Below are 22,905 nucleotides of genomic sequence, written 5' to 3'. Positions count from 1 at the left end.
TTTCCTGGAAAAAAATATCGAGAGGAGTCCATACCAGGAGCGACTCAAGAGCCGCAGTTGAACACGTTCTTATAGATCCTGTGACGGATAGAAATGCTGATCTTTGAAGTTTGTTAAGGCGAAGTATGGCAGTTTTTTGCATTATCTTCTGCCACCATGCTATGGATGCATAAGGCACAATCGGATGGACGATCATACGGTAGAGCCACTCAATCAGCCCTGAGCTTACGGTTGCCAGACGTACGGATTTTATCAGTACAGTACTGATTTTTTAACTCTCGTACTGATTTTATTCATTTCCGTGATCAGTACGCTAATGTCCTGATATTTTCAAAATTGGTACTGATTTGTACTGAATTTTCAATTCTGAACATACAAATTTGCAATACGATTCTTTCCACCGAGCTTGGTACTCGGTAACTAGGTGTTCGGTAATTTTTCCCCATGTATTACTGTTATATTATGTAATATTATTTTACACAAACTTTAGCATTTTGTTACGGTTTTACATAACGTTGAACTTTCTTAAGCTGCACTGTAAAATGTTTCAGATGATGGTTTAGATGATGTTTGATATGCGCAAGAAATTAATACAACAAAAAGAGCTGTCTTTTTATGGGCATATCGCTGCGTCGTTACGTACCAGTTGCGATAATATTATGGAGCATAATTTATTTGAAAAGATGGCTGACGATTTTTTGTCGAGTGTTGTTAGTCATCTCCAATATATATCTTTCGGTTGAATAACAACTAATTTGAATAATTGAATGGCGTTTTCTTACAACTTACAATTCAGTTTTCTCAATTTACTGAATTGAGTTTTGCATACAATACATCCCGATGACTTAGATACTCTGTTTAGCGGATTCTTAGTTCTTCAAAGTTTTTGCGTAGTTGAGAAATGTAATTTAAGCCATGAGGAAGTATAGATTAAGTCTTTAAATAGTGGTACGTTTCCACAGTTTGGAAAAATATGAAATTTTTTTCAATACCACACTAAAGCGAAGCAACTGAGAAGATCTTAAGTATAAAGTTTGCTTCCTGGCGCAAAAAGTGAAGCCGACTTCTAATTAAAATTCTTGAAAGTGAACTTCAAATTAAAAGTAATTTTAAAATGTAATGTATAGAATTCTTCGACTATTTAACCATTGAATATGGAAATGATCTCATTATTGCTATTCAAAAATGTCATAAATATAAAATAGTTTATTGGCTCCTGTGTACAATGATATATTAAGGTATTTTATCTTCTTCTTCTTCTTATTTGGCGCTGCAACCGCCTAAGGGATTTTGGCCGAGTTCAACAAAGCACGCCAGTCGTTTCATTTCTGTGCTAACTGACGCCAATTGAAAATGCCAAGTGAATCCAAGTCCTTCTCCACCTGGTATTTCCATGTAAGTGGGGCCCTCCCCTTCCTCTGCTACCACCAGCGGGTTCGGAGTTGAATACTTTCATAGCTGGAGCGTTGGTGTCCATTCGAACGAGATGGTCAGGCCAGCGGAGCCGCTGTATTTTAATCCGCTGCACTATGTCCATGTCGTTGTAAAGCTCATACAGCTCATCGTTTCGCCGTCTGTGGTACTCGCCGTCACCAACGCGTAAAGGCTCGTAACTCTTCCGCGAAATCTTTCTCTCGAATGCTTAAAGAGCCGCCTCATCGGATGTTGTCATTGTCCATGCTTCTGCGCCATATACCAGCATGGGCATGATGAGTGACTTATAGAGTGTTGTTTTCGTATGACGAGAGATGACTTTACTCCTGAATTGCCTACTCAAAGGCTAACCTAATATTCGCGGCTTGCGTTTTGGTACGCATGCCGTCGAATTTGTTTTTTTGCGTCGCCCGAAATTGACTTGCATGCGTTTGCATTTGATTTCATTGAGCGAAACGTCAAATCAAAATGTCACGCAGAACAAAAATTGGAAATTGAGTTAGCTTCATACGCACACCGTTCAATTTCGGTTGATCTCATACAAGTTGCATGTGCATGAGAAATTTTTGACAATAAATTGGCGGCGTGCGTGAATATTAGGTTAGCCTGTCAGTCTAAAGTAGCACTTGTTGGCAAGAGTGATTCTGTGTTGGATTTCCATTTTGACATTATTATCGGTGTTAATGCTGGTTCCCAAGTACACGAAACTCTCTACTTTCTCGAAATTATAACTGTCAACAGTGACGTGGGTGCCAAGGCGCGAATGTGCTGACTGTTTATTTGATGACAGGTAGTGTTCGTCCGATACCACCATGTACTCGATACCAGTACTCATTTTAGAGCATCGAAGGGGGTACTCGATGCTACTCAAAGTAACGCTAGAAAATACTCGATTCTATTTGTACTCAAAAGTACTCGGTCGAAATATTTCAAAACAGTTTTGCAATCTTTTTTAAATAAATAAAACCATCTTTTATGTGTTACAAAGATATAATTTAATGCAAAAAGGCTTTTCAATATGAAAATATATGCTTATTTTTAATATATACATACATATAGGTAAATACATACTCTCGCAACTCTTATATGTTAGTTACAAAGATATAATTTAATTTAGAAATGGCTAATATAATTCAGAAATGGCTTTGTGAATATGAAAATATATGCTTATTTTTAGCATAAATATGTATATACGTATTTTTCCTGCGCAACGCAGGCTATTGTTGTGTGAAATACCATAAAGCTTCAGCACATGGGATACGTGCCAAACTTCATATATCCAACTTGTGGCTACTACCGAGTAAATACTTGCACAATGTACTCGATACCCACCAAGTACTTGGTCACATGTATCGAAGTACTAAAAATACTCGGTACTTGGAAGAGGTACTCGAGTATTTACGCATATGTACTCATATCGGAACATCACTAATGACAGGAGATACCTCGTCTTGTCCTCGTTTACCACCAGACCCATTCGCTGTGCTTCCTTATCCAACTTGGAAAAAGAGAACAGACTTCGAGGGTTTTGCTACCGATGATTTCAATATCATCGGTATAAGCCAGTAATTGTACTCTTGTAGTAAATTGTTCCTGAGCCGTTGAGTTCTGCAGCTCTTATTATCTTCTCCAACATCAGAATAAAGAAGTCACATGAAAGGCAGTCGTCCTGTCTGAAACCACGTTTGGTGTCGAATGGCTCGGAGAGGTCTTTCCCAATTCTGACGAAGCTGGTGGTTTTGCTCAACGTCATTTTACACAGCCGTATCTGTTTGGCGGGGATGCCAAATTCAGACATAGCGGCGTATAGGCAACTCATTTTAGTGCTGTCGAAAGCGGCTTTAAAGTCGACAAATAGGTGGTAAGTGTTGATTCTTTTCTCGCGGGTCTTCTCCAAGATTTGGCGTATTGTGAATACCTGGTCTATGGTGGATTTTCCAGGCCTAAATCCACACTGATAATGCCCAATCAGTTCATTGACGGTGAGCTTCAGTCTTTCAAACAATACGCTCGATAAGACCTTGTAACCAATGCTTAGAAGGCTGCTCCCGCGGTAGTTGACGCGAACGGCGGGGTCTCCTTTCTTGTGGATTGGGCAGAGCACAATTTAATTCCAGTGGCCGGGCATGAGTTCATCTGACCATATTCTGCATATACCTTATCAAATGCATGCAACTTATCAACTCCTCGCCACTGTACTTGAATAGCTCAGCGATTCTTCTTCTCCACAACTTCCCATGCCGCTACCATTCAGTGGGATGGAAAAGTGTTCTCTCCATAGTATAAGTACGTTCTGAGCATCGGCAAGCAGGTCATCATTGTTGTTCCTACAGGAGTACGCCCTGGGGCTTGTAACACAAAATCTACTTGTAGCAATTCTACAAGTTATTAGTGATTCGCTTGTAGCTACAAGTTCCATAATTTTTTGTAACTCAATATTATTTAATACACTCGTAGCTATCAGCAAAATATTCTACACTTGTAAATGTAGTTTCTACAAGCATTTGTAGATACATTTCGATTTGCATTTTTATATACAAATTTTGAATAGCCTTGATTTAGTTATTTATAAGCTAGAGCACTTTTTAAAAATCGACTATCCGACTACTTACTTAGCCGACTAGTCGGTTAGCAACTTTTTTGTCGGTTGATAATCGAATAGCAATTATTCAATTAACCGCTCGCATTCGACTAACCGTTAATTTTTGTCTAACCGCTCACTATCGAGTAGTCTGAAAATGTACTAACCGAAATTATTCGAACAGTGACAGTTTTTCACCATAAAATTATTTGTATTAGTGCGGTTGGGTTTTGTCAATAAGCATATGTATACAACGAAAAAATAAAATTTTTACTAAAGTTATTTGTTTTTGTTATTTTATGGCCTTCTAACAATTATATTCACCAATTTTTATTGAGCTTGAGGCCGTTTTTTAATGAAAACTTATTGTGGAAAAGCAACAATAATTCGAAAAAATGGTAGAAGTGATAGCTATTTCGGAAATCACCACATTTTCCTCATCAGACTTCTTTCAGTAGGATTCGAACCGACAATCCCACTGACTCAGCCAGTTGCCTACGCACTGTGCTAAGTTCGCCTTGTTAGTTATTGTTACTTATTTCCACTATTTCACTTGTTATGTCAACTACAATCAAGCGCAGCTATTCCACTGCAATTCACTTGATTATGTGGTTGTTGGTTTTGTTGGTTTTTGTTAATATTTCTATTATTCGAATGTTTAACTTTTAGGTGTGCTCAACCTTAAGTTATTTGTTTTTGTTATTTTATGGCCTTATAACAATTATATTCAACAATTTGTATTGAGTTTGAGGCCGTTTTTTAATGAAAACTTATTGTGGAAAAGCAACTATAATTTGAAAAAAATGGTAGAAGTGATAGCTATTACGGAAATCACCACATTTTCGTCATCAGACCTCTTTCATTAGGATTCGAACCGACGATCCCATTGACACAGCGAGTTGCCTACGCACTGTGCTAAGTTCGCATTGTTAATTCTTCTTGCTTATTTCCACTATTTCACTTATTAAGTCAAATACAATCATGTTGTTGTTGGTTTTTGTTAAGATTTCAATTATTGGAATGTCTAACTTTTAGGTGTGCTCAACCTATTTTATGGCCTTATAACAATTATATTCAAAAAATTTTATTGAGCTTGAGGCCGTTTTTTAATAAGAACCTATTGTGGAAAAGCAACAATAATTTGAAAAATGGTAGAAGTGATAGCTATTTCGGAAATCACCACATTTTCCTCATCAGACTTCTTTCAGTAGGACTCGAACCGACGATCCCACTGACTCAGCCAGTTGCCTACGCACTGTGCTAAGTTCGCCTTGTTAATTTTTGTTGCTTAATTCCACTATTTCACTTGTTAAGCCAAATACAATCAAGCGCAGATATTCCGCTGGCTGCAACAAGATAGTGGTCCGAGTCGATGTTTTTGCCTCGGAGTGTACGTCCGTCCAAAACATTGGAAGCACGCCTTCCGTCTTTCACAACACGATCGATTTGGTTTCTCCTTTTTTGATCCGGAGACAGCCACGTAGCTTGATGGATCTTTTTATGCTTGAACCTAGTACTGCATACTACCATGTTTCGGGCCTCGGTGAAGTCGATCAACCTCAGTCCGTTGTCGGATGTTTCGTCGTGGAGGCTGAATTTTCCGACAGTGGTTCCAAAGATCCCTTCCTTGCCCACCCTGGCATTGAAGTCGCCAAGCACAATTTTGATATCGTGGCGGGGCAGCGCGCGTACGTGCGCTCCAAGCGCTCATAGAAGAGATCCTTGGATACCTCATCCTTCGCTTCCGTCGGGGCATGGGCGCAGACAAGCGAGATGTTGAAGAATTTCGCTTTGATGCGGATTATACCTAGACGCTCGTCCACCGGGGTGAACGACAGTACTCGGCGACGGAGTCTCTCTTCCACCACAAATCCAACACCGAATATGCGCTCCTTTACATGGCAGCTGTAGCATACGTCGCAAGGCCCCAGGCATTGCTTGCCTTGTCCCGTCCAACGCATTTCTTGGATGGCGGTGATGTCAGCTTTTATTCTTACGAAGACATCACCCAGCCGGGCAGAGGCACCTTCCTCATTAAGGGTTCGGACAATCCAGGTGCATGCCCTCAAATCCTAGTCCTTTAAACTTTTGCCGTGGTCGTCATCATAAGGCATCCGAGGCATTGTTTCGCTTCTTCACTGGAAGGGTTTTTACGTGGCGGGTCCCAAATCCAGTGCACAACCCATTGCTGGAACGGGGATGGTTTCGCAACCAAATACACGTTTATATAGCGAGCCGCTTGCTCCAAGACAGACACCCGGTTGCAACCGCACCTACCGGTCAACAGACGCTGCAGACTTCAGCGAGCCCTTAAACCGAATAAATCGGAGTGTCCCCACTGAAGCTTCCTTTCTGCCGTGACCCAAGGCTCCACTCGGATTATTTACCACATCTCGCACATGGGTTGCTCACGTTGCCCAGAGTGCGCAAACTAGGAAGCAAGAGTCGGGATTGAGTATAGCCGTGCAACTGTGACTGCATACCCAGCACAACGACTATACCCATTGAAGTATTTTATGCTACATGTTAATTAATGGTTAAATGTATACCAAAATATTGTTAAAAACAAGTACTTTGGCGTTTTAAAGTATTATGTACTGAAAAGTGGTTACTAATTTTTATAGCATGAACAAGTCGAAGGAACTAATTTCGCGCATAAAAAATCTGGCAACCCTACTTGAGCTCAAACCCCATTTCCTACCGAAAAGTCTTCTGCAGGCTCACATGCCCCATGGGGATTTAGCAACCGTTCTCTTAAGATGGGAGCTCCAATTAATTCTCTTATCTAGCGATATGTGACCTCATCGGAGTATTCAAGTACTGTGCCTCCAAGAGTGACCGAACCAAGGTTTGGTTTATACCTTTTTGTAAACGGTACCAGAACAACCTTCCGAGGATTTTTTCTGAGGCCCCATTGGCACACCAGTTTGATACCAAGCGAAGAGCTGGGCTTGTAACGTCAGAGAAAGTACTGCCGAATTTTCCCGTAACTATAATTGCAAGGTCATCTGCGTATCCCACAACATCATAACCACACTCTTGTAGTCTGATTAAGAGGTCACCCACAACAAGTGGCCAAAGCAAGGGAGAAAGGACACCTCCCTGTGGGCAGCCTCGCTCGGCTCTGATCTTCACTTGAGTATTGCCCAAGGACGATGTAATTTCACTCTCACGAAGCATAGCGTCGATCCAACCAACAGTGGTAGAGCCTTGAGATAGATCCATAGGCAGTATTATCGAAAGCCCCATCCATGTCCCAGAAGGTACACAAATCGATCTCCTTTGCCTCGAAGGGACTTTCGATCCTACTACCCAGATACTGTAGGGCCGAATCCATTGATTTCCCTTTGACATAAGCGAATTGTGTGTGGTGTAAAGTAGTGAAAGTGTGAAGTCTCTCCCTAATATGAAGGTCTAAGAGTCTCTATAAAGTTTTGATATTGAAGTAAGTTAGGCTGGCACATAAAAAAATCCCTCGAACATTTAATTTCAAAGTTTTAATGTAGTTGATTGATTAATCCTTATTAATACATATGTGTAAACTAAATAGTTACGTTTGAAAAGACCTTCTTAACTAATAGCCAAATATAAATCTAATTTAGTAAGTAGAGTGAAGTGATAAACTTACATTTTATTTATTTATTTATTTAGTCTATGAAACGATATTTCTTACAGACTAGTAGATAAATGGATTTGCTAATGCTAGTACAATGTTAACATTACAAAGTATTGTGAAGGAGATTTAAAAAAGCTGGTTTTGTCATAGAGAAATCGATTATGATTATTTCCGATAATATACTAAGTTCATAGATCTCGCCAAGGGAGCATTACCGGCAAATCTTGTCTTGACTTTTGCCAAGTAAAATGGATAAGAGATTCGAAGATTGCGCCTGGGTACATTGAAGCTTATCCATTCCAAGAGATAGGGACAATCGACGACACCTTGAATAACATTAAATGTAAAGGTTAAAGAAAGGATAGATCTCCAGCTTTCTAAAGATTGTAAGCTTATCAGCTTGAGACGCGAAGCGTACGAAGGAACAGGACTTTCAAATTTCAGTGACCGAAGAGCATACTTAAGAAAAACTTTTGGTATACGTTCCAGTCTTTTTAAAAAAAGTTGGCTATGTGGTCTCCAAACGAATACGGCATATTCGAGATGAGAACGCACTAAACTTATAAATAACGCTTCGAAAGTATATGGGTCAGAGAAATTAGTGCTATAACGACGTACAAAACCAAGTACTGAGTATGCTTTCGCAATTACATAGTTAACATGGTTGTTAAATGAAAGTTTCGGGTCAAATATAACCCCTAGATCTTTAATTTCGCCGACATTATTGAGAATATGATTCGATATGCAATAAGACGCATTGCGAACATTCAAAATCTTCGCAAGCGACATCTTAAAGCATTTATTTATGTTTAAAGATTAACGAGATTTCAGACACCAACGATGGAGAGCGTCAATATCGCATTGAAGCCTAACCTCGTCGAATGAATGTTTAATTATAGTGTATAACTTAAGATCATCTGCATAGAGTAAAAAATTTGCGAATGAGAAACAGCTACTAATGTCATTTATAATAACGACGAACAGTAGAGGACCCAAGACACTTCCTTGCGGCACTCCAGAGGAAGCCACAAAAGAGTCAGAAGACACACCACCAATCTTTACAACACAGGGTCTGTTGGATAAGTAGGATCTTATCCATTCCAAAAAGCATGAATGAAAACCTAGGCAGGCAAGTTTTTCGACTAGTATACTATGAGGGACTTTATCAACGGCTTTCGAGAAGTCCGTATATATACAGTCCACCTGGAATCCAATAGAAAACGCCTTTACGCAGTAGTCGGTGAAAACTGCTACGTTTGAAACTGTAGACCGCACAGAAACAAAGCCATGCTGGTTATGACAAATAAAAGATTTAGTAGCACAGTACAGTTTATCTTTAACTACACACTCGAACAGTTTAGAAATAGTTGAGAGTTAAGAGATGGGCCTATAGTTCCTAACATCGTTTTTCTTACCACCTTTTAGAATACGGGTTATGGAAGTAACTTTCCATTCATAAATAAATATACCTGAAGCAAGAGACTTATTAAAAATGATTTTTAGTGGTTGAATTAGGGCAGAACATTTTTTTCAATAGCAGGGCACACAGGCCATAAATATCAGTTTGAGAAGAGGGTTTAAGGGAAGCTACCCCCTTTGTAATATCTTCAGTTGATAATGTTAGGGAGCCAAAATTAAGGCTCGAATTGATATCAGAAGAAAAGTTAGCTGTGGTGCTACTATTAGCGAAAACAAAATTCGACCTAAAGAAGTCGGCGAACAGATTAACCACATCTTCTGGAGACTCGGCAAAATTATCGTCCAGGAAAACTGAAGATGGGATATTTGAACATGACCTCTTGGATTTGATATAAGTCCAAAAACATTTCGGATTAGATTTAATGCTCACCTCAGCAGATCGAATGTAATTTTTGTGGAGGTATTTGTCTAAGCGACTAAATTCTTTTGAATATTGCGGGTATTTCTCATGTTGACGTAGATATTAATCGTAGAAAATTTTTCCATAGTAAAATAATAATAAAAAAATAAATAAATTAAAAAAATAAAATAAAAAATAAAAATATTAAAAATAAAAATAAACAAAAAATTTAAATAAATAAAAAGCACGTTCAAAAGCATATTGAGAACCTTTTTCCTCTGCCTTGAAAGGGTTAAAAAGCGTTTCATATATGACAGACTCTGCATTAAAGGGTTAAATTCTGCATTACATTATCTCTTTTCTAAGCGAAGATCTACGATTTAAAAAAAAAACTCGTGTTTTGCCTATAGTGCGTCGCCTGTGGGCATTCTTTCATATATGTGCCATTTCTACCGTTATATATTTTTTGTCTACTCGGTTATTCCCTGGGGAATTCATGCTTTATTTAAATTTAAAAAATTAAATTACTACACCATTTTAATTAATTAGTGTGTAATCCAGTTTTGTTTTGTAAAAGTTTCGTTAGTATACACTTCAGTTTTTACACATTGAATATATCTGCATATTTACATATATATTTATGCGTATCTATTTATATTTATTTATGTACAAGTCTACAAAATCTTGTTAATTATAAAGCGATTTTTAATCTTCGTTGCTTAACACACATTTTTTCAATTACTTCTTGTGTTGTAATCGGCACATCATTATGTACCGCTAACATCGTTAAACCATTCAGCCGCTCCTTAATTGTATAAAAAGAAGGGACAAGATAAGAGCATATTCAACAATTGAGTAGTCCACTTGCAAAGTGCGCTATGTAATTTTTTTTTAGATTTTTAGTTTTTGGTGGGTTTCATGTCCACTAACAGCAGAGTGAAAAAGTTTTCTATATTCTGAAAAAAATACCATGAAATGTTAACTACTCTTGCAAAAGTCGCTATAATACTTATTTATACACTTTCAAATGTCTCCTCTTCGTATGAACTTAGAAAACTGCCAGAAAACGTGGTAGTTTCGGTGCCTAGTGGAAGAGGTCGCAAAAAAGAAACAAACCAATCTTCCTAGAGGAGAGAACGCGAAAAGCTAAAAAAAGCTAGCTATGTAAAAGTTACTGTTTCAAAACTTGCAATATTAAATTTTTAAATATAAAATTTGCAAATCTACCATACTGCAATTTTATTTTTTATACGCATTAGGCTCTTATTTATCCAAATTTTCAGGTAATAAAAAAAGATACAGTTCGGATGTTACTTGTTGTCGTAGACGTTTTTTTTTAATTTATGGTTTACTTTTATAAAATCACATAACGCTGTTCGCAAGTGGACTACTAATATATTCATTAAAAGATAATTTGTCATCCGTCTGAAATAACAAAATATTTTTAATCAGAAGGTTAAAATAGTATTGTGTTATTAATTCAAAAGTAAATAATTGTAGTTCAATGACGAAGGGGGGATCTATCCCCCCATACTCCCCCCCTGGCTACGCCACTGCAGCCAATATTAAGCAGCAGATTATTCAAGTTGGAAAAATCGCAGGTAGCAAATTTGAATGCGATTTTATCCATAGAGGCTATACAAGTAGAAGAATATTCGTAAAAATCCAGGCTTATAACTAAGGAAACATGATTCTTATCACATGGAGTTATTGGGGATATACATTCATAAACACTATAATTAATATTATCGCTTACAAATATGAGATCTAGGATCCTATTTAGAGTATTAACAAATTTATTGATTTGCTTAAGGTTAAGGGTGAGAATACAGTCAATAAAATAAGACTCATGGGCAGCACTTACATTGGATGGAGTGAGACCCGAATTAGAAAGAGTGTCAGTCCATAGGACATTGTGTAAGTTGAAATCCCCCAATATGCACAAATTACTATCTGATGGGTCATTTAATGCGAGCTAGACAATATTATCCACGTGCATTTTATATAGATCAAAGTTACTATTTGGTGGGATATAAGAAGTAATTAGATATAGGCATCTACATCTAAAAGGGTCTCTTAAGCGCACACCCAGTTGGTCAAGCAAAGAATCGTCATTGTTGAGTGTAACCAAGTAGGCGCAAAATTTACGTCGAACAGCTATAAGGACACCTCCACCTCTGCGGGAACCAGTCTTAGAAGGATCCCTGTCTTTACGAAAAACGTCGAACATATTAGGATCAAAGAACTCACTATCATGAAACTCCGAATGCAGCCAAGTTTCCACAATGACGAATATGTCATAGTCCATCTGCGCACTGAAGGAACTAACAATATTATATTTCGTTCTTAAAATTGATATGTTCTGAAAATATATATTTAGACCAGAGGCCTTATCAGAGGGAGACTGGTGGCTTTTCTGACCAGTAAGATCATTAGTTTGAACACTTTCAATTACGGGCTGGGTGTCTTGGACCCCCGCTTTTGGAAAAAATTAAACGGCTTGATTCTTACATCCCTCGGCCACACTGAAGCATTAAGTACTACGTCATGATACATTGTAGGCACGCCAATCTTAAAATTGATTCGCTTTAGAGTAATAGAGTTGTTTTTCTTTATTAGGAGCGTTCCTTATCTCCCAGAAATAGTCAGAAAAAGTCCGAAGTAGTCAGATTTAGTCCAAAAAGCGTTCCTTAACTCGGAAATGACAGCAAAAATGAGAGAGCAACAGTCAGTGAGAGTGACTCTCATCAGTCCGAAGTAGTCAGATTTAGTCAGAAGAATTTTTTTCTGGCAAAATCCTGAAAAGTGTCAAACTCAACTGAATTTAAATTAACGGAAATTAAAGAATACGCTAAAAGTGAGAATAATCTAAAAAGTAAAAGAAATGAATTGAAATTGGAAGAAGGCAAAAAATAATTGATATAGCAAGTGTTTATTGTGCTTGTGCTTGTGTGAATGTGTTTTGTACATACATTTCTGTTCTTATTCGACGTTAGTTTTGTTGTTGCCATTCTTTGGACTAAAAATTTGGTTTTTTGCGTTCCTTTACTTTTCCTGTTATTCTCTTTTAGTGAGCGCATTTTGCTTACGCTCTGGCATTTTGACACTTTTCAGATTTTAGTCCAAAAAGATAAGGAATGAACCTATTAGTTTGTAGCAAAAGAGCTCCGCAACATTGATGCCGGAATGTTTAGATACATACTTAGTATTATCCTCCTCAGTAACAGATGGCAAAAAAGATGACAGATGAAACCAAGAGTTAGCTATAGCAACGTTGAGATCGGTGTTAGTATTAGAACCAAATACGACAGCTGACTTCTTATGTTTACGCCTCCCCACTTCAATCCACTCAGCATTGTTGGCATCGATAATGGTATTCGCAGCTGCATTAGCTAATATATTTTTAGCGGCCACAGCAGCAACAGCTGAGGTCTCAGCAGAGTCAGCATCAACAAAGGCATCAACGTTTGGCAGATTGGAATGAGAGACATCCACACCTATTAGATTGTGAATGGTGCCAGTAAGCGAATTCGGTGATAACATTTCAACATTAGTCCCATGCAAAATGGCTACGTCGGCAGAGATGCCAGCATCGGCAGAAGGTTGGTGCAAGTTATCAGCGTCAGTAACAGAAAGCAGAGGAGCATGCAAGCTCTTGGCACTTTGCTGCGTTTGCTTGGAATGATTACGCTGGCATTTTTTGAGACTGTTCGATGAATTAGGGTTGGTAATAGATGTTGTTTTCGTAGCTACTGCATTATTGAGAACAGCGCCAGCTAATACAGCAGCTCCACTGAGCGTTGTAGGAGCATTAGAAGAACTAAATGGCTTCGTCTTATTCGCTGCTTCAGTGGTAGCAGTTTCTGTGTTCGAACCCAGCAAAAAATCGGTAATCGCTTTTAGTGGTAACGTGTTCTAGAAGGCATAGCGTTGTAATGCCTTCGAATTTTTTCGCTTCTTTTAGGCATTGTCGGTAATGCAAAGTAGAATGTCCTACAATATTTTATTTATTTCGCTTCTTTGTTTCATTTTGGGGAATGCAAAGTAGAATGTCCTACAATATTTTTATACCCGAGCGCACTTGTGCACAAGGGTATTATAACTTTGTTCACATAACGGTTGTTTGTTACAGGCAAAACGAATCGAGATAGATATAGACAAATGTATACATAAATGATCAGGATGAAAAGAGAAATCGATTAAGCGGTGACTGTCTGTCCGTCCGTCCGTCTGTCCGTCCGTCTGTGCACACGATAACTCCAGTAAAAATTAAGATATCTTAACGAAACTTAGCACGTGCACTTCTTTCGGGCGTAGGACGGATGGTATTGAAAATGGGCAAAATCGGACAATAACCACGCCTACCTCCCATATAACGGTAATTTTCAGAAATACTAAAACTGCGATATTTTAGTGATAGTTTAATTGATATTTGCAATAACTTTTAGACGAAAAATAAGAATATTATAAATTTTTGAAAAACGGGCGTAGCCACGCCCACTTAGTGTTACATGTGTATATCTTGGCAACCGCTGCACCGATTTCTTCCAAACTTGGCACAGTTATTGGCCTTGGTACAGGATACCAAATGGCCGAAAATTTTAAAAATGGGACAATAACCACGCCCACATCCCATATAACGGTAATTTGGAGAAATACGAAATCTCCGATAAATCCGTAAATATTGAAGCTAATTTATTCAAAATTGATGCTTGCAACAATTCTTTATCAGGAAATACGCTTATCATAAAATTTTGGAAAATGGGCGTGGCACCTCCCACTTATGATCACATATATGTATCTCGGTAACCGTTCTACCAATTTGTACCAAACTCGGTATGGTTATTGTGCTTGCCACATAAAAGCAAAACATTAAAAATTATTGAAATCGGACTAAAATTACGGCTTTTCATATAACGGTAAATTTTAGAAATGCTCGAAACGTCAATATTTCGAAATTTAAGGACGCTAATTTATTCAAAATTGATACACTCCGGCTTACCATGTAGCTGTAGCTTTCGGAAAGGTGAAAAGGCATATATGTAATACTTGCGCCGGGTATTTAATGTTCGGCCCCGCCCGAACTTAGACTTTCTTACTTGTTTTTTATTTCGCTTCTTTGCTTCATTTCAGGGAATGCAAAGTAGAATGTCCTACAATATTTTTTGTTTATTTCGCTTCTTTACTTCATTTCGGGGAATGCAAAGTAGAATGCTGCATCCTAGTCAGCTGAAAAATAGAATGAATATCAAAAAAATCTTTTTCTACCGTTAGTTTCTGTGGAAATTTGTCTGGCATAAAAATCATGTTTTGCTTTGTTCAATTTGCAGCGAAGTTGAAGTCAGTCAATGAAGTGAAGTACATGAGTGAGGAAGTACAATTTTAAGCTTAATTAAATATGCATGTATGTACATACTGATTTTTAAGTAAAATCTAAATACCCAAATACATACATATGTTTGTATAAAAACTGATTTATACAAATTTTAATTAATTTTAATCTTTTAAGACATTTTCTGATTTAATATAAATAAGTATGTACTCATCTGGGCATTCTAAATACATTAGTTTCTCTGTAAGGTATTCTTTGTTCGCTTCTCTGGATTCTGTTTATCCATGCGTTCTCCCTTCGTTTGAAGGTAATGCTGCGGGTAAGGGCTTACCGCCAATGACATGCCCATGTTAAAATAAGGCCTTCCTGAAGCGAAAGCGTAAGCGATTCCCATCGCCTAGCTCGTTTACACTTTCGCTTCTGCGGTAATCGTGTTTTTTGCTGGGAAGCAGCGGAGACCGGTGACGAAACAGCAGGTGAGGAAGAATGCGCAACTGCAGGCAGAGAGCAAGCAATACGAAGAGTTTTTATTTCCGATGTAAGTAACGATATGCTAGCACCTCTATTGTTGAGTTTAGTCTGCAGTGAAAGAGTTTGTGCATGCAGGGCATCGAACTTTTGCATTAGCTGCCTAATATCATCGTGCAAAGCATTAACACACGGGCATTCTCACTTCTAAGGGAGGCAATTTCTTTAAACACTGTAAGCAAGGTAATTTGCTGCTTGTTATTGAGATCGTTTGAGCTTCCGGATGATTATTGAGAGTCAGACGAGGCTGAGTTAAGCCGTCATCGATTCGCCACTTCGCTGCTTGCTATGTTTGAGTTCCGGTCGCTTAACGAAAAATGTTGCATGTGAAAGCAACAATAAAGTTAGCTAGCACGGATAGATAGGTCGTTCTTCAATCAAATTCTGAGATAAGGCGTTTTTCAATGAAATTCTGAAGTAGGGCGTTCTTGAAAAGTTTACTGAGATAGAGCGTTGTTGAAAAATTTTCTGAGATAGAGCGTTTTCGAACTGGCTGCCGAGATAGGTCGATCTTCCACTCAGCCATCCATATGCACTTGCCGATTTGTTTTACAAAAATTATTTAAAAAGCAGATGTCTGGGTTGCTCAGCAAACCGGGTAATCGTTTCTGTAATTATTTCTCATTGATTCTCTAAAACAAATTTTCAATGTATGCTTAACCCTCAAACCGGCAACTTTGAAATAGTGATCAGACATGGTTGGGAATTTTTTTCTGGCATAACTTGGGCATGAAAAACTCAGTGTTGTCATCTATATACCATTTTGTCGCTTCGTTTGACTTCCAGGTGAGATAAACGAAACAGTGCCTCCAGGCACTCATATCGGTTAAAGCAAAATATATGAACAGATAGAAATTTTATTAAGTACCAACGGTTTTATTCCAAAAAGTTTACCAGTGCAAAGGAATCTAGAAAAATGTGTTACTTTTTTGAGTGCTATTCCAAAAAGCAATTTTTTGTCGCAGATCAAAAAATATAAATTGCATACTTCGCAAATACATTGAGTTTGCGACTTTTTACAAAATTTGCACCATTCTTTCCACTTTCTCGAGCCATTTAGGAAGTTGATTGTTACCATTGAAACGAACGTCATCAACATGATATACAGATTTTCTGCCAACACTCAGAGCAGCAGGTTGCGATTCATCTTGTGGAGTAGAAGGTTGACTTGTTGAAGATGGGCCACCAACCGAACGCGTTTGAGTGTAGCTCACAAGACCAGCATAACGGATAAAAAAGGCGGTCATTGCGTCCATCCCCATCTCGGAACGACGGGAATCTTTTTATGACTTCAAACCGTTTCAATGGCATCGTTTTGCGAATGGGTTCGAATGCATTCTTCATTAACTACCTCTCTAAATTCGGGGAGCGATAAACCGACATATATAAATGAATGCCAATATACTGGCAGATATCATCGACATTCACATTGAATCTCAAGTTTATATCCTGATTAAGTTAGAGCATACCGCTTCGTCTCTTAAACAATCATTTCAATTATTTCTTTAGGGAAAAAATATATAGATATTATTGCACCGGTCTTGAGAGCATTTTTGTGTGCTCAGGTAAGCCATGAAATGCCATCTCATTTATATGAAGTTTAAGGTTTGTTTTGCGCCAGATGACTTTGCTGAGTTCAGCAGAATCTCTGTTTATTGATTCAATGTCAGCAATAAAAAATCCATACGATCAGTACGTAAAATCAATTTTCCAAAGATGTGAGAGAAACTCTTACTTCCAATCAAACCACCATTGGTTGGTACAACTGCTGGACCTGTAGCTTCGGCTATACTACTACTTAGTCTCCACAGAATCCATAAATTCAAGAATTTCTTCGGCTGATAACTTCGACAATTTCTCACGCGACATCATGTAACGATTTGCATATATAGTTATTTAGACACTTATGAAAAACAGGTGAACAATTTATAAAAAGTATTTGCCTTACCGGTAAAAATCACCATAACTAAAACGCAAAGGAAAAATGCGACGCGTAAAAAAAATCGCGCCGAACGACAAGAGTGCCTTGAGGCACACTTAGATTTTTTGCTATAGAACATAAAATCCAACTATTTTCAACACCGTAGATATAAAATCGTGAAGCTTATGACTAAAACTTTACGGGAATAAAATTCTTGAGTTAAAAGAACTTCTCCAAAATAAAAAATTTCGATGCTGAAAATCAGAAATTTTTTAATACGAAAACACGACCTTCTCCTCCACCTGTTCGCAAAAAACGGATTACAGAGGACTAACGGCCTGTCGGATTACATTCTAATTTGAGAAAGAAATGTCAGCAAACATATGATCAAGAGCGTTGAACTCACTTGCGTAATGAAAAATTACATTTTCATATGCAAAAGGTGATTTTTGTGATCCTTGCCTTGAGGCACTCTTACCGGTTAGAGGGTTAAGATGCATAAACCTAAAGGTAGATTTTATAAGAAATTAAACTGAGAATTTATTAAAACTAGTAGTAATGCCCTAAATTCGGGTGACTGCAGTAAAGAAATACTTGCTAATATTTAGAATTTAAATTTAGGTATATGATAAAACGGGATATTCGTGAATATACTTCAGTATTTAGCTCAAGATTTATTTAAAGAAGTTCGTGAAAGACAACAATTAATCGTGTACTGCTAGAGACCTGATACCCCAGATTAGTTTTTAAGTTCTTAAAGGACCTTCCTCTACTCATGAGAAAATAGTAATCTTTAAGGTGTAGTCCAACCTTTCACATTATCTGTCCAAGGGATTTATTAGTCGTAATCCTAAACAATAATCACTGAAAATTGGCGCCGTTTATGGTGACAGGCATTTATATATTATCACACTTTTACACTAAAGCTTTCTTAACCCTTTCAGTACAAAATCCCAACTACTGATTCGAAAAAATGTTAAAATATATATACCGGTTAATTTTGGATCGTTCATTTAAAAAATCACTTCAACAAATTTGTAAAGTTTTGCTGTCATTCATGGTCCTTTATAATGGTCAATGATATTCTAAGGTGTTTATTTTTTGCTTTCGTGAAATATATTTCAAAACTATAAATAATGCCTAATATCTTTGCACACTATCGACTTTTCTGCCACTTTTTACTTTTGTGACAAACACGGTAAACTGCAACTTCAGCTTGCACTTTAATCTATATATATAATCGTGAATGTCTGTTTATTACCTTATGACTTTTGAAGCACGAAACTTGGCAGGCTTATTTGTTTTCACCCCGGGAAGGTTATAGATATGGTTATATTTTGCAAGGGGCGTGGCACCTTCAATAGGCCTGCAAATGTTTAATCAGCTAAAACTTCAAAATCATAAGTCGAAAGAACTTGAAATTTGGTACGAAGACATGGCTATGGGAGGCGCTTATAGTAAGGTGTATATAAATGAGTTTATAAAAGGGGGTGTGGCATATCCCTTGAGCGTGGAGTTTTGTTTCAGCTAAAACTTCGGACCCATAAGTCAAAAGAACTTGAAATTTGGTACGAAGACATGTCTATGGGAAGCGCCTATAGTAATGTGTACATAAATGAGTTCATAAAAGGGGGCGTGGCACATCCCTTGGGTGTGGAATTTTGTTTCAGCTATAACTTCGGAACCATAAGTCGCACCAATTTGAAATTTGATATGAAGTCATATCTATGGTAGTTGCTTATGGTAAGGTTTATACAAATGAGTTTATAAAAGGGGGCGTGGCTTATCCAATAGGCTTTGAAGTTGTAATCAGTCATAACTTCGGACCCATAAGTCACATGAACTTGAAATTTGGTATCCAAACATATGTAGGTAGGTGCTCATAGAAAGGTTTATTAAAGGGGACGTAGCACATCTCATAGTCATGGAATTTTTAATTAGCCATTCTGAGGGACCATAGGTCACATAAAATTAAAATTTGGCATGCAGGCATGTCAATGGTAGGTGCTTATAGTAAGGTACATATATATAAATAAGTTTGTAAGTGGAGGCGTGGCTAGGGTTCGAAATTTCAGACTTTGGTATCGATACTGAGTACTCATTCTGGCATCGAGCTCATGGTATCGATACTCTAAAAGTATCAGGGAAAATGTATCGATACTACTCAGTATCGGACTCATTAAAATACGTCTTTTGGGATACTAAAATTATTTTATTCTTCAATCGTATATCTAGTTATTTCCTGAAAATAAAACAATAGAAATTTACACTATTTGATTTTTATTTCATTGCAGAACTTACTTTCACGTTAGAAGTAATTTTAACGTCAAATGTACATACATATATATATATATGCTTTCACGAATTTCAAGTTTTATTAAGAAATTTTTGTAAAGTTTTAGTATGCATTTTTGTAGCCTATTCAATTTTAGTATGATAATGTGCAAGTTTGAATTAAAAGTCAACGGTAGTAGGCTACACGTAAATTTGAATAGGTTACAAAACTGCATTCCCAAAAAGTTTCTAAAAAATCTGCATTTTCGTGAACTTTGCGTAAAGTTTTATGGCCTCATTCATAAAAAATAAAAAAGGTTTATAAACTGAAAAATGTATGAAAATGTCATTTTATTAAGCTCTTTAAACCTACTTTATTTTTTATGAATAAGGCCACTAAACCTTCACTTATTTGGTTTATGTTATGCAACAGAATACACGCAATTGCAGTTTATTTTAAGTGATAGACAAAATTGAATAATAGTAATCCATATAAGCAAAGAAAGCAATGGAAGAAAAAATTTAAAAAGTGTGCGTTTTAAAAAGTATTCGATACTACGAGTACTTTGCAAAGTATCGAGTAAAATCACCAAATAAGGTATCGAGTATTAAAGTACTCATTTTCATACCCTCAGTATCGATACTTACTCAATATCGATAGTATCGTTCGAACCCTAGGCGTGGCGCATAATGTAGGTTAGGAATTTTTAATCAGGCATAACTTGGGTACCATATGTCACATGAACTTGAAATTTGGCATGTAGACATATCTATGGTAGGTTCTTATAGTAAGGTATGTATATAAATGAGTGTAAAAGGGGCGTGGCACATTCCAAAGGTGTGGAAGTTTTTATCAGCTATAGCTTTGGAACCATAACTCCCACGAACTTGAAATTTGGTATGCAAACATATCAGTGGTAGGTGCTTAGGAGGGTATATATAAATGAGTTTGTCAAAATGGGCGCAGCACATAACATAGGCGTGGAAGGTTTTATCAGCCATAACTTCGGTACCACAAGTCACATGACCCCTCTAATTCCTTCTGATATGACTATCGAATTTAAAAGACTTCAGTTTCCCGTTCGCTTAGCTTTTGAGATGACAATAAACAAGAATGCCTTGAAATAAAACCAAAAACTTTATCGAAAATAAAATGAATGATAATGCATTTATGTTAATAGATGCTTTGAATTATTAAAAGCATGCTGTGAAATAATATTAGAGTTATTATTCGTAAGAATTTATATAGTTAAAATTCAGTTATTAGTTATTCAGTTTAATGTAAATAAAAACAGCTGCCGTGCCAAAAAATTATTATTTCATTCCATAGCACCCAAGCTATACTACACCCAGAAAAAGGTTTAGTTATAATAACCAAGATTTGGTTATAGTGATCAAGTGGCATAGTTGGATATGGCGAAATAAATATATAGTTCACGAAAGTCTGCAATTTACTTAAGACTTCTAGTTGGGACAAATGTATATTTGTTAATAATTACAAAACGACTACCTTGATTGGACAATATTGTTAGTTGAATAAAATCATTGTTGAGCAAATATAAACAATGCTTTGGTTGATACAAGTTTTCAATTAATTTTGTGAACTTGCTGTAGACTTGAATCAGCTAACCGTTTATTATTAGGAAAAAAGTTTCAGTTTGACACAAATAAAAATTTACTCGATGTTTGTTGTGTTTACTTTCTTCTTTTATTTGCATATATTAAGCATAAAAATACGTACATATTTACATAAGTTAGTTACTAAAGTAAATAATACATATGTATATGTTGGTAAGAATTTCCTAAAAAACAACGATGAAACAGGAACAGTCGTGCGAAAACCCAGGTCAATATCTGCTGGAAGTATACTGCTTTGCTTTTTCCTTAGCTAAATAGACACTTTCAAACTATAATTCACATGAATTATATATCCACTGAAAAACCCCGGTTGGCATCAAACTTTATATTTTTAATTAAACTTTAAACTATGCGCGCACCGAAACAACTCGCGATGATAGCAAAACTGAAACTGAGACAAACAAGTAAGGGCATGTCATAGCACACATGGCGCAGCGATCGACATGCCTTAGCTTACTGAGCGCTCTGGGACCACGTGCGTGTTTCACCCATATACGAACAGCGGTAGCGGAGCAATGATTTCCACGCACAATGCAATGGTCGGCATACTAGCGCATTCAAACGATTCAATAAGTGGGACTGTGTGCATTGCTCAGCTGGCGCTCGTATGTGCTCAGAGAGCGCTCAGCATTCTTTAGGGGTGGCTCACAAGCATGAATATGTTCCACTCTCAAACCAAATCGTGGTTGCCTCAACTAAGATTTGGTAACTATGACTAAACCACGTGTTGAAAGAAAGCTTATCTGCATTAGCAGAGCTTAATAACATCCTTTTATGAACCATACGTTAAGTTGAATGGACTTTGTAGAAATATGCTTCAAAGAAATATTTATTAGTATTAACCAAACCGTTCAACTAAATTAACGATTTGTTACAACCTAGATGAATATTAGAAGCTTTAATATATTTAGTTATAATTACCAATCGATGGTAATAGTTCCCAATCCTTGGTAACAGTTCCCAAATATTGTCAAAATAAAATAAATATCTTTAGTTGTCGAAACTAATCCTTTTTCTCAGTGTACTATTCTACCATATTCTGCTATCACGGCTATGGTAAAATTAGAGTAGAAATAATATATAACATTTTTATATAAAGTATTTTTCATATTTGTATAAAGACGTGGGGTGAAATCCAAGGGTAAAAGCTAGTTTGATATATAGCTCAATTCTGTGGCTGCTACAGATCGCCCTAACTAAGTCGCATGATTCAATAACACAATGTTGGATAACCTGGCAGTTGTCTCGCTCCCGCTTTCTGCCTTAACATGTGTTGCTTTCTTTTTTGATTTATAGAAATTACTATCAAAATACAAGGACAAATATTTTCTTCGTATGATAAAAAGTTCAACAGGCAACACTGATATTTTCATCGATTGTTTCGTGGAAATTGATTTTCTTATTGCGCAAATTCAAGTAAGTATGCCAAAAAAATCAAAAATAATGGAACTTTTTTTATTTAAAACAATAATTTACATATTTCTTTGCAGAGTTTCGGAGTTATTCAAAACTTGTATTCAAAAACCTGCGTTTTACAGCAAGTGCAGTCGTTGCAAGTAAGTGTTGCGTGCTAGGATCTCTGTGTGTCCGTCCACGTTTGGCTGGTGCAGTCCACTGGGAATTACAGCTGCAGGAATTTATTTGGTGAAGTGCAGCCGTTGCATAATTACAAGTACGCATACCACCCCATAAAAGTGAATGTGCAAATATCCATAAAGCTTTTTTCTTGTGCAGGTTAGGATCACTTTGTGTGTCCGTTCAC

The sequence above is a fragment of the Rhagoletis pomonella genome, unplaced genomic scaffold (genome assembly GCF_013731165.1).
Source record: "Rhagoletis pomonella isolate Grant_MI unplaced genomic scaffold, Rhpom_1.0 Rhpom_scaffold_00003, whole genome shotgun sequence".
Classification (NCBI taxonomy): domain Eukaryota; kingdom Metazoa; phylum Arthropoda; class Insecta; order Diptera; family Tephritidae; genus Rhagoletis; species Rhagoletis pomonella.
This window is presented reverse-complemented; position numbering follows the sequence as displayed.